This window comes from Lotus japonicus, chromosome 6 (genome assembly GCF_012489685.1).
Source record: "Lotus japonicus ecotype B-129 chromosome 6, LjGifu_v1.2".
Lineage (NCBI taxonomy): Eukaryota > Viridiplantae > Streptophyta > Magnoliopsida > Fabales > Fabaceae > Lotus > Lotus japonicus.
Window position 1 is genome coordinate 14,268,466 of NC_080046.1, and position 11,083 is coordinate 14,279,548.

An 11,083-nucleotide genomic window follows, 5' to 3' on the forward strand; every position below is an offset into this window, starting at 1 on the left:
CTATTGTCTTCGCCAATGGGTTCCTCGACCAGATCCAAGCTGATCCTCAAGCGAGCCATGCTGCTAAGGAATTGCTCGTCTTCCTTCTTGGCCAACGACTCGATTCTCAACAGGCTGCTGCTTTGGCTAACCTTCAATCTTTTTTAGTGGATGCTTCAGCCACCTTTCATCAAGTCAAGGACGTTGGTCAAGCTGTCAGCTTTAAGGAAGCAAAAGTCTCTGCTGGTAAAGCTCAAGTTGCAGCAATGAAAGAGGACTTCAAGAAGTTCACTGCTAGGAAGGTTTTGATCGCAGATGAAATCTCTGAAGTCGACATCAAACTTGAAGAGCTGCATCGAGAGATTACCAAACTGGAGAAAAAGCGAGCTGATTTGGTCGAGGAAGGCCCTGCTGTGAAGGATCAGTTGGATGTGCTTACTAAAGACTCCAAGGCTCTGATCATCTCGACAAAAGAGGTTATCAAGGAATTGGAGATTGATGAGGCTGTGAAGAAGGGTCTCGATGCCAAGATTGCCACCTTTGCTGATTGTTTGAACTCTTTTAAAACCCTGTTGTAGGACTTTCTTTTATTAATATGTAATGATGACACTATTCTAACCATGGCTTTCGATGCCAATTTGCGTGTAATATTTCGACAATGGTTTTGGCACCTAAGCCATATAATTTGACGTTTAATTTGCCAAGTCTTTTCAGCTTCCACTACGCATTTATTTTGACGGCTATTCATTTACTGTTGCACCGTTCAAACTTCCTTGCGCCCCCTTACATAGTCGTCGCTTTGTTTCTGGGGAATGAACCAATTTATTGCAGTCTTATACCACGTTTTCTTGATTCAATGCAAGTCTTGTTCATTAAAAGCCAAAGCTATTCACGATGGTGGTGGTAATCTGCATGGCCTTTAACCATAAGATGAAGAGTTGGCAACTGATTGCCATTAATTAATGCATTCCTTGGTTGTTACCCTATAATAGAGCGTTTTTGGTTACTTCTTTTCAGTAACTTCTCCAAACTCTCCCTTGTTTCTTTTCCAGAACTCTTTTCCTGCTTTCATAAATCCCTTCAGCCATGGCTAGCCGTCGTGTTCTCAACCAGATCCGGAACTTGGCTTTTGATCAAGACTTATTCTGGGAGTTGCACTCTTTCCTTCCTTTGGCCGAAGAGCTTACGGGGCTCATTGACCAACTTCTTTCGAGGAATATTATTGCCTCGGTAAGAATTCCTCTTCAGGAGTTCTTGAGTCTCCTGCATGAAGCTGTACCTCTATATGAAGAACACCGGGAGCTTACTGCTCGACTGTTCTTTGCTGAACACCAGATTGACGAGAAGATGGAGGAATTTGAAGAGTTGAAGGCTGCTCTTAGCCAGGCGGACCCCGAGGGGAGTGTGGGAGCTCTGAAAACCTTGGTGGACAAGCTTTCTTCTACTGCCCGTGAAGAGCTGGATATTCGACAGGAGAAATCGCGACTGGAATCCCAACAAGAGGATGTCTTGAGGCGCATAGAGCCTCTTAGGGCCAGATACAATAGTTGTAGGGCCAACCCTCCCTTTTAAAATTTCTTTGCCATAGTTGTAATGCTCTATTCTACTCAATAAAACACTCGCGTTTGGCAATTTATTTTCTTTTACTTCCTTATTCGATGTTTATCTCATGCAATGTTGGCTTATACGTTTTTAAATATTTGCCATTTATCGTCATTTGTCGATTACCTCCTAATTCCTTAATCGAATAAGCGTTGTTTAAAAGTACTTTCTCGACTGTAAAAGGGCCTTCCCAGTTTGGGGCCCACTTTCCGTAACGTTTATCTTTTTTATCAATTGGTAAGACGACCTTCCATACGTAATCACCAAGCATGAAAGATTTAGCTCTAACCTTTTTGTATAAGCTTTAGCAATGCGATCCTTTTGCCTGGTTAAGGTATCCAACACCAATAGTCTTTCTTCGTCGAGATTGACTAATTCGTCAAGCATCATATTCCAATAATCTTCACTTGGAATTTCCTCTTGCCTTTGAATTCTGCATGACTGTAAATATACTTCTACTGGTAATACCGCTTCTTGACCATATGCTAGTCGAAAAGGCGTTGCTCCGGTAGATTCCTTAGGTGAATTCCTGTAAGCCCAAAGCACTTGGCCTAACGTTTGATGCCAGTTTTTAGGTTTTCGACCAACATGTTTTTTAATCAAGGAGATCAACGTTTTGTTGGCCGCTTCTACTTGACCATTCGCTTGAGCATAATAGGGGGTCAAGGTTAGGAGTTTTATACCCCAAGATTCTGCGAATGATGCCACCTTTTGGCCTACAAACACTGTGCCTTGGTCTGTAGTAAGTGACTCAGGTAGCCCAAAGCGGTACACTATGTGATTCTGAATGAACTCGATCACCGTGTCCTGGGTCACATTTTGTAGAGGAATTGCCTCTACCCACTTGGTAAAGTAATCTATAGCCACTATGATGTACTTATGCTGCCTAGAAGAACACGAGTTAATTTCGCCAATTAGGTCTAAAGCCCAACCCCTGAATGGCCAAGGCTTAATGATCGAGTGTAATTCACTTGCTGGCACATGTTGTATCCCCGCGTGTCTCTGACAATCTTGGCACCTCTTGGCATACTCCATACAATCTTTCATAATAGTAGGCCAATACATCCCTTGTCGAAATAGGATCCATTTCATTTTGATTCCTGCCTGGTGGGCACCACATAGCCCGTCGTGAACGGCCGAGATCGCTATGAACGCGTCGTCTTCACTTAAACACTTCAGTAGTGTTCCGTCGATGTTTTTCTTGAATAGCTCGTTTCCCATGATGACATAGCTCATTGCCCTGTATTTTGTCTTTCTATCTGTAGTACCCACAGGATTTTGCAAGTAATCGACAATTGGCTTTCTCCAATCATTAGGTGCCATATTGTCAATGACCAGGATGTCGAGGTTAGAGGGGTTTAGTTTTTCTTTGACCTCGATAAGCTCTTTTAACCTACATTTATCGACCATATATCCTGACGCGATTTGTGCCAATTCATTGGCTTCTTGATTGTCCACTCTGGAAACGTGACCTAGCCTAGCTTCGTCGAATTTGGCCAACAAATTGCTAGCTTTCGTGTAATACCTAGCTAGATTTTCACTAATGCACTTGTATTCCTTGGTAAGTTGCTTTATTACCAACTCAGAGTCCCCTTTTACGACGACATTCTTTGCTCCAAGGGCTATCAGGATCTCGAGGCCAGATGTTAATGCCTCATACTCAGCCTCATTGTTTGAGCAGTTACTCTTAATCCTGAACTTGAATTTCGTGGGGATGCCCCTTGGGGATACTATGAACATCCCGATCCCAGTGCCATTCTTATGGCTAGAACCGTCGAAAAATAGCTTCCAAGGTTGGATGCCTACGTAAGTTATGATTTCTTGAGGCAAAGTATGGTCTGCCAGGAAGTCAGCAATTGCTTGTCCCTTAACTGCCTTTAGTGGGGCATAAGTTAGTGAATACTCGGTTAGGGCTAAAGCCCATTTACCAATTCGACTATGCAAGATAGGTTTGGATAACATGTGTTTTATTATATCATAATGAGAAAAAACCATTACATCGATTGGCTTTATATAATATTTCAGCTTTACACAAGAGAAGTACAAGCATAAACACAATTTCTCGATCATAGTGTATCGAGTTTCTGCATCATTTAACACCCTGCTTAAGTAAAATATGGCTCTTTCTTTGCTATCTTCATCTTCTTGAGCCAACATGCTTCCGATGGTTCCATCCGTGGCAGAGATGTACAGCTTCATTGGCTTTCCTCTTATAGGTGGTGCCATTATAGGTGGGCTAGACAAGTACACTTTGAGTTCATCGAACGCTTTTTGATGCTCTGCTTCCCAGCGGAACGCATCTTCCTTTTTAAGTCGAAGAAGTGGGGAAAATGACTTGGTCTTCTCACTGAGGTTAGCAATGAATCTCCTTAGGAAATTAATCTTTCCCAATAGTGATTGCAGTTGTTTCTTGCTGGTTGGTGGACTAGTGTCGAGAATGGCTTTAGCTTTGTTCTTGTTGATCTCGATGCCCTTTTTATGCACCACAAAACCCAAAAAATCACCTGCAATAACACCAAAGGCACATTTAAGGGGATTCATCTTCAAGCCATATTTTCTCATCCTCTCAAAGGATTTCCTTAGATGCAACAAATGGTCATCCCTTGATGGGGATTTCACCACAATGTCATCAATATAAACCTGCATGAAGGTTTCTATAAAATCATGAAAAATGGTATTCATTACCCTTTGGTAGGTCGCGCCAGCGTTTTTCAACCCAAATGGCATGACCACCCACTCGTATGTCCCCAAGGCACCAGAACATCGAAAAGCTGTTTTCGACACGTCCTCTTCTGCTATGAAGATTTGGTTGTAGCCTGAGTAACCATCCAACAAGCTTAAGTATTCGTGACCAGCAGCTGAATCCACCATCATCTCAGCAATAGGCATGTGATACTCGTCTTTTGGAAAGGCAGCGTTAAGATCTCGGAAATCTATGCAAACTCTCATCTTTCCATTCTTCTTGATTACTGGAACCACGTTGGCTAACCAGTCCACATATCGAGCTGTTCTGATAAATTTACACCTGAGGAGTCTTTCGATTTCTTCCTTGATTTTCACCAACACATCTGGATGGAACCTCCTGGGCAATTGCTTGACTGGTTTCTTGTCTTCTTTGATGGGTAACTTCAATTCCACCACTTCTCGACTGAGGCCAGGCATTTCATCGTAATCCCAAGCGAAACAGTCTTTGAATTCCTTGAGTAATTTCACCATCCTGTCTTTTAGCTCCGGGTCAATGAGAGCACTGATGTACGTTGGCCTCTTTTCTAAGCCATCACCCAGGTCCACTTCTTCTAAAGGGTCTTGCGCTTCCATTTTCTTGGAAAAATCGACCACTGGCTTCTCGAAGCCCAATGGGCCGTCATCATAGATGCAATCTAGCCTCAGATTGCAAAGGTCCTCGAATCCGCATTCCTCGGCACTCTGCTCGTTTTCTTCTATGCACGTGTCATCCTTATTTGTTGTTGCCTCCTCCTGAGGTGTCAATTCGACGGGCAGGATTGAGACATTAGCTTCGTCTATAGCCATTTCTTTGGCCATCCTCTCGGCCTCCAAGGCCGTTCTTATTTTGTTTTCGGCTGCGTAAGCCGAAATTCGAGCCATGCTCGAATTAATCATCTTTATCATTGGCTTGCCACCCAACAGTGGCATCTTTCTCTTCATCACTGTGCCATCCACTCATGGCATCAGGTTTGCATGCTTCATTGAGGTTTAGGCCCCGGATGGGATCCAACGTTACTGAGTACTCTGAGTAGGGGTTGAAGTATTGGTTAGCCACTGTGTCTAAAGGAGCAATTGTGGCTAAACTCTTCTCGAAATTCTTCTTATCAACGTAGCTTGTTTCTGCTAAATAGTAGCTTTGATCTGCTTGTACATTTTCGACAACTCCATCAGCTTTCCAAATGGATATACGTTGGTGTAAGGTCGAAGGCACTGCCCCCACGCCATGAATCCATTCTCTTCCCAGCAGCAAATTGTAATTGGCCTTTGAAGGGACCACAATGAACAATGTGGAACGGGCTACTGTTCCTACGGTTATGTTCAACATGATTTCCCCTAGGGAGGAACCTGTCTTTCCTTCATAATCAGAAAGCACCATGTCATGTGAGATTAGATCCGCTTCAGTTTTACCTAACTTCCTGAGCATAAATCCGGGCATGAGGTTGATTGCAGCTCCCCCGTCGACAAGGACTTTGTTAACTCCCTTTTCCTCGACTTTGGCCCAAACAAATAACGGTTTCAAATGGCTCTTCATTTGCTCGGTTGGCCTTTGGAAGATAGCTCTTTCATCTTCGACAGATCCTCTCTGCATCACATAATAACACAAAGTATTGTCATCTGGTTCGTCGTCGACATAGTAGTCTTCCTCGCTTTCAGTGACCTCTGAGATTCTATCGAATTCTGCAGATAGGATGGACACGATGCAGATGATGTTAAGTTCTTCTCCATCACTGTCGTCGAAATCTTCGAGCATGTCTTCATCCTCATCTTCGACAACATCCTTCCCTTTTTCCTTAGCTGGATTTGGTGGTACGGTTGTTCCCTGTTTGATGGCGTGGTCCAGCTGGTTGATAATCGACGTCACACTAGGTTCATTGCGAGAGTTGTCTTCTGGCTTTATGTCCCATAGTGAACGGAACTTGCCACCTCTTTCCCTCTCAGCTTTCCTTTTCCTCAAAAAACGCCTGAACTGAGTCCTGGTCATTTGTTCAGGAGCATAGTAGTTCCCAGAGCCATAGGAGTAGCTTCGTGACACACGGGAATTGTTGATGTAAGAGGATCCCTGGCCTAAGTCGATTTTCTGCCACTTAGGGTATGGTTTTGGCCTTGGAGGCGCTGGCCCGAACCATTGGTTTCTTGGCAATCCAGCATTGGGAAGGTAAGTTTTGTCTTTATTGCTTGCTTTCTGGCCTTTATGGCCATCGAGTTCCTGGTCTCTCTCGACCCACTCCTCGTGAGGGTACTTCAGTCTCCTGGATACAGGAGCCTTCCTCTGATAATGCCTTTTCATTTCTGAATCTTGATAGGCCTTGGCTGCGGATTTGTCGAAAACAGCGTTGCATCGAGGGCACAGCATAACTTCTTTCTCGCCATTTTTGCTGCGGGATAGAAACTCGACAAGGGTTTCTCCAGCCTTGGGGTAAACCTCTTCCAAGTTCACTTCTTTCTCAACCTCTGGTTCTTCGACAGCTATGTTTTCTTCTCTTACTTCTCCCAGCGTCAAACCCAGACCCAGCTTTTCGGAAATGTCGACCATGCCAATGTAGAAAGGCTCTACATAGTTGGCCTCAGCTATCTGCAGTGGATCAGAGTCAATCTTCATTTGACCTTTGGCGTTTTCATCATACTTGAGTCTTCCTGAGTCCAATGCCCCCTGCACAAGGTCCCTGAAACGAACACATTGTGAGGTCCAATGACCAAAAAAGTTGTGATATTTGCAATATTTCTTCCCTTTCCTTTGTTCAGGAGAAGGAAGTTTTTGGTCTTTAGGGACCACAAGCAAACCATCAGACACAAGTATATCATAGATTGCATCGCATTTGGCCACATCAAAAGTATAAGTTTTCACAGCAGGAATCGTGTTCTTGGGGTTTTCTTCCCCAAGTTTGTTTTCACGTGGTTTCAATGCTTTACAAACATAAGGATCCCCTGGCTGAAGTTCAGCCAGATTGACGTCATTCAAATCGACGTCCGCAGGGACTTCTCGATAGACACATGGACCCTGACCTACTGAATCCGCATCTATGTACGCTACCTTCTCCTTCTTTGGCCACTTAGTAGTCTTGGCCCTTTCCTCTGACTTTTCGGCCTTTAGCAATTTGATGTGCCTCACTCTATCTGCGAGCAAAGACATATCTCGAATATACTGAGTGTCGATCTTCTTTCTAATAGAATATTCTAGACCACCAGCGGCTAAGACAACTAGCTCGTGTTCAGGGACATGGGTGAAACATCGAGATTTAAGCATCCTAAACCTGTTTAGGTAGTCATCAATAGGCTCTGCTGGCTTTCTTTTAACACTAGCCAGGTCCTTCAAACTTACTTTGCACTCTCCCCTAAAGAACTGTTCATGGAAAATTCTTTCCAACTGGGCCCATGTATGGATTGACCTAGGAGCGAGGGTGGTAAACCAGGTAAATGCATTTTTGGTTAAAGAACTCGGGAAGTACTTCATTTTTAAATTTTCATTGATGGCTAAGTCTCCTGCTTCGATTTGGTACCTGGCTATGTGTTCTACCGTGGACTCTCCTGAATCCCCCGAGAACTTAGTGAATTTGGGGACCTTCCAGCCTCGAGGAAGTTCTGATTCGAGAACCTCCTCTGTAAAGGCTGACACAAAATGGGGTCTATTCGCGAAACCCACGTTGAAACCATGTTGGTTCAACAATTGCTCCACCACAGCAGCAACATTTTGTTGCCCCCCAGCGTTCTGGTGTCGAATTCTTTCTAACACACCATCAGCGTGTTCTTCCCAGTTTACCATATACACATTTTGCAATGGTGGCTGCACCGCCTCGTACAAAGGGTTTGCCCTCATCTCTTGGTGTTGCGGCGCCTGATAGCGCACCGGGGCAGGGACATGGTTAGGCAACGGGATTTGGTTAATCCCTGGTGCCGGTTGGATTTCGACTGGTGCCCCCAGGGCTGTCGCCAAACGATCCATCTGTCGTGCCAAATGCTGATTATTGGCATTATTATTTTGGAGCACAGGGTTGATTAGCTCACCTATCTGTCGAGATAGCATGTTAACCATTTCATGGTTACTATCATCTACTTGCTGCCTAATGGCTTGAAGTGAACCAGTATTCATACCTGTAGATAAATAAATTTGTGAACTAGATCCAGGAATAGGGGGACTAACTCGACTTCCCAAGTTTAGCATTGTTCCATTTGCCCCAAAAGGGGGTATGCTGAATGGGGGAACATTTTCAGGGAACGTCGAATACGTGCCTTGTATGCCTTGCATCATAGATGTAGGCATACCATAAGGCATGTCCCTCGTAATCGTTGGAACGATTTGTGCCTGTACTGATGTAGATACAGGCATTTCTGCAACTGCAGAAATTGCCACGTTCTGGGTTGGCATACTGGTGCCATGCCCCATTCCAGTAGAAACTTCTTCATTATTGTTACCGCTACTTCCCCCAGGGCTACTCTGATTACCCACGTTAGATCCTTGAGGGGAGGTTCTTCCTCGATTACTTGCCATACTCAAAGTCTTACCACTTCTCAGGTGCATATAAATCACAATCAAGGCAAGTAGCAAATACCAAATAGCATGCAATAAACCCAAACACACAAAATGCTTCTGTAAAACTTAGTTTTCACAAAAACGGTCCCACTGGGCGTGCCAATTTGTTTACACGGATTTTTGGTAAACAAATATCCTCTTAGTTCGACTAAAGGAAGTTTAGATTCGGGGTCCTTTTGAGAAAACGCTTTGTCAAAGTGTAGTGTGTGAACGAGTGTATTCTCGACAACAATAAACAACTCAAACGAAACTGGACTTTATTGAATATGAGTCGATTACAAAACAGTCAAGCAAACTAAAATAACATGAAAGCAAATTTCGACAAAACAAGCTACACACAAGAACTGGAAATCAACAAACTGAAATGCAGGGAAACTAAAGCGTTGGTTCTGCAACATACTCCTCCATCATCACGTTCTGCTCTCGAAGTCTCATTGATGCGGACGTTTAGAGCTTTTGGTGAATTTTCAGAGTTTTTAGTTGGGAACCTCTTCTTCTGCTGCCGCTTCCTCTATTTATAGTGTTCTTTCTGCCCATGTTCTTGGCGGTTTTTCTTGGATGTACGATGGCTTCGTGGGTTTTGAATTTTGGCGCCATACCCCACGTTTAACCGATGGTCTTCGCGCACGTGACTCTATTGCCACGTGGATGGTTCTGAGTCGTGGGCAACCGTTGCTATTTGTGGCATCGTGGGTGTACGCACGTGCTTGTAGTTGCTTGTTATTCGGTAACTGCCTCTTCCATTAAGATGATCGAGATTTCTTCATCTTCTGAGTGTGTCGAGTTATGGCTTTTACTAACTTGTCTTTGAGGGACATCGTGTGCTGAGTTACCGGCTTCGCCAAACCCTTTCTGTCGAGAAACCACTTTTGCACCATGGTGTCGAGAATTGTAGTACTTGTAATTTTGGCTTAACAGAGTCCTATGAAACAGAAAGTACATTCCACTTGATTGAGTGAGATCTACATGAGTTTCACTCATTAATAAAGATTATATTGAACAAGTGTGCTAGAGAGTGTGTTAATTGTCTACCCTTTTGTCTAGGAGCATATGAAAGGTTATTGTATGATAATTTATCTTTATCTATAGCTCTTCTTAAATTAGATCTGCACTGATAGAGACATAAAGACTAACAGTTTTAAGAACTTCCAATATGGTACCAGGGCTTTTTAGACTCAACACTGATAATGTACAAGTTTTAACTCTTTAAGGTGTGTACCAGTACCATGAGACCAGAAAGTCGTGTGCTTGTTAGGTTTGAATATGATGCGACACCCTCCAAATGAAGAAACTTATACATGAATTTAGGTTGGTTGTGGGGTTTTTCACTCAGCTTTGCAAAGTCATACATTCCACCTTTTTTCATTCTTTCGAGATAGATGTTTGGTTGAAGGGAAGAAAATGTTGAGAAAATAGTAAGAGAAAATAGGGAGAGAAAAAAAGTTAAGAGATTTAGTGGACTTTTTATCAATTATCATCTATTGTCAAAAAAATAATATAAAGAAAAATAATAATTTTTTTAAGACTAGAGTATCAACCGTTAACAACAGTGACTAATTTTTTTGGGTGAGGACTCACACTAAGCGGTAAACAATTGACCACCACGTCATACCTCATGGTTCTGATTGGATAGGAATGTTTTTGATATTTTTATTAAAAAATACTGCAAATCAAAATTACAAATACACCAATAATTAAAGGGTTGTGCATTGTTAGTGTAAAATTAATTTACACAAGCATCCAATTAATTTTTGTCAAATCAAAAAATATATCTATATTTTAAATAAAATTAAAAGTAAATATAATTATTTATCCTACATGGCGTGATGTGATTGAATGTATCCATTAAACTTATACTCCAATCCAAATAATGTAATTGTATATGCAAAGATTAATACAAAATGGGACTACTACTTTGATAGAGATAGGTCCATTTGGTATTTCATTCAAAACCCTTTGGGTGACGCTATCTATTGCCGACATAGGGGTTCATAATTTTTTAATAATGTACTCAGTTCAGTTATTGTTATATCTATGCATATGATCCCACTTATATTCATTCTATTCTTCATTGTCACCACGTGTTAACTAGATCACCAACCATATTGGAATGGGACCGTGTATCATTACTCACACCTTTTTTTTTTAAATGATCATTACTCACATCTATAGAGACAGTAGTAATATTTTTGTTTATTTTGAATCTGTTGAACTAGTGTGTAGATGTATTAATTAATAATAGTAGGG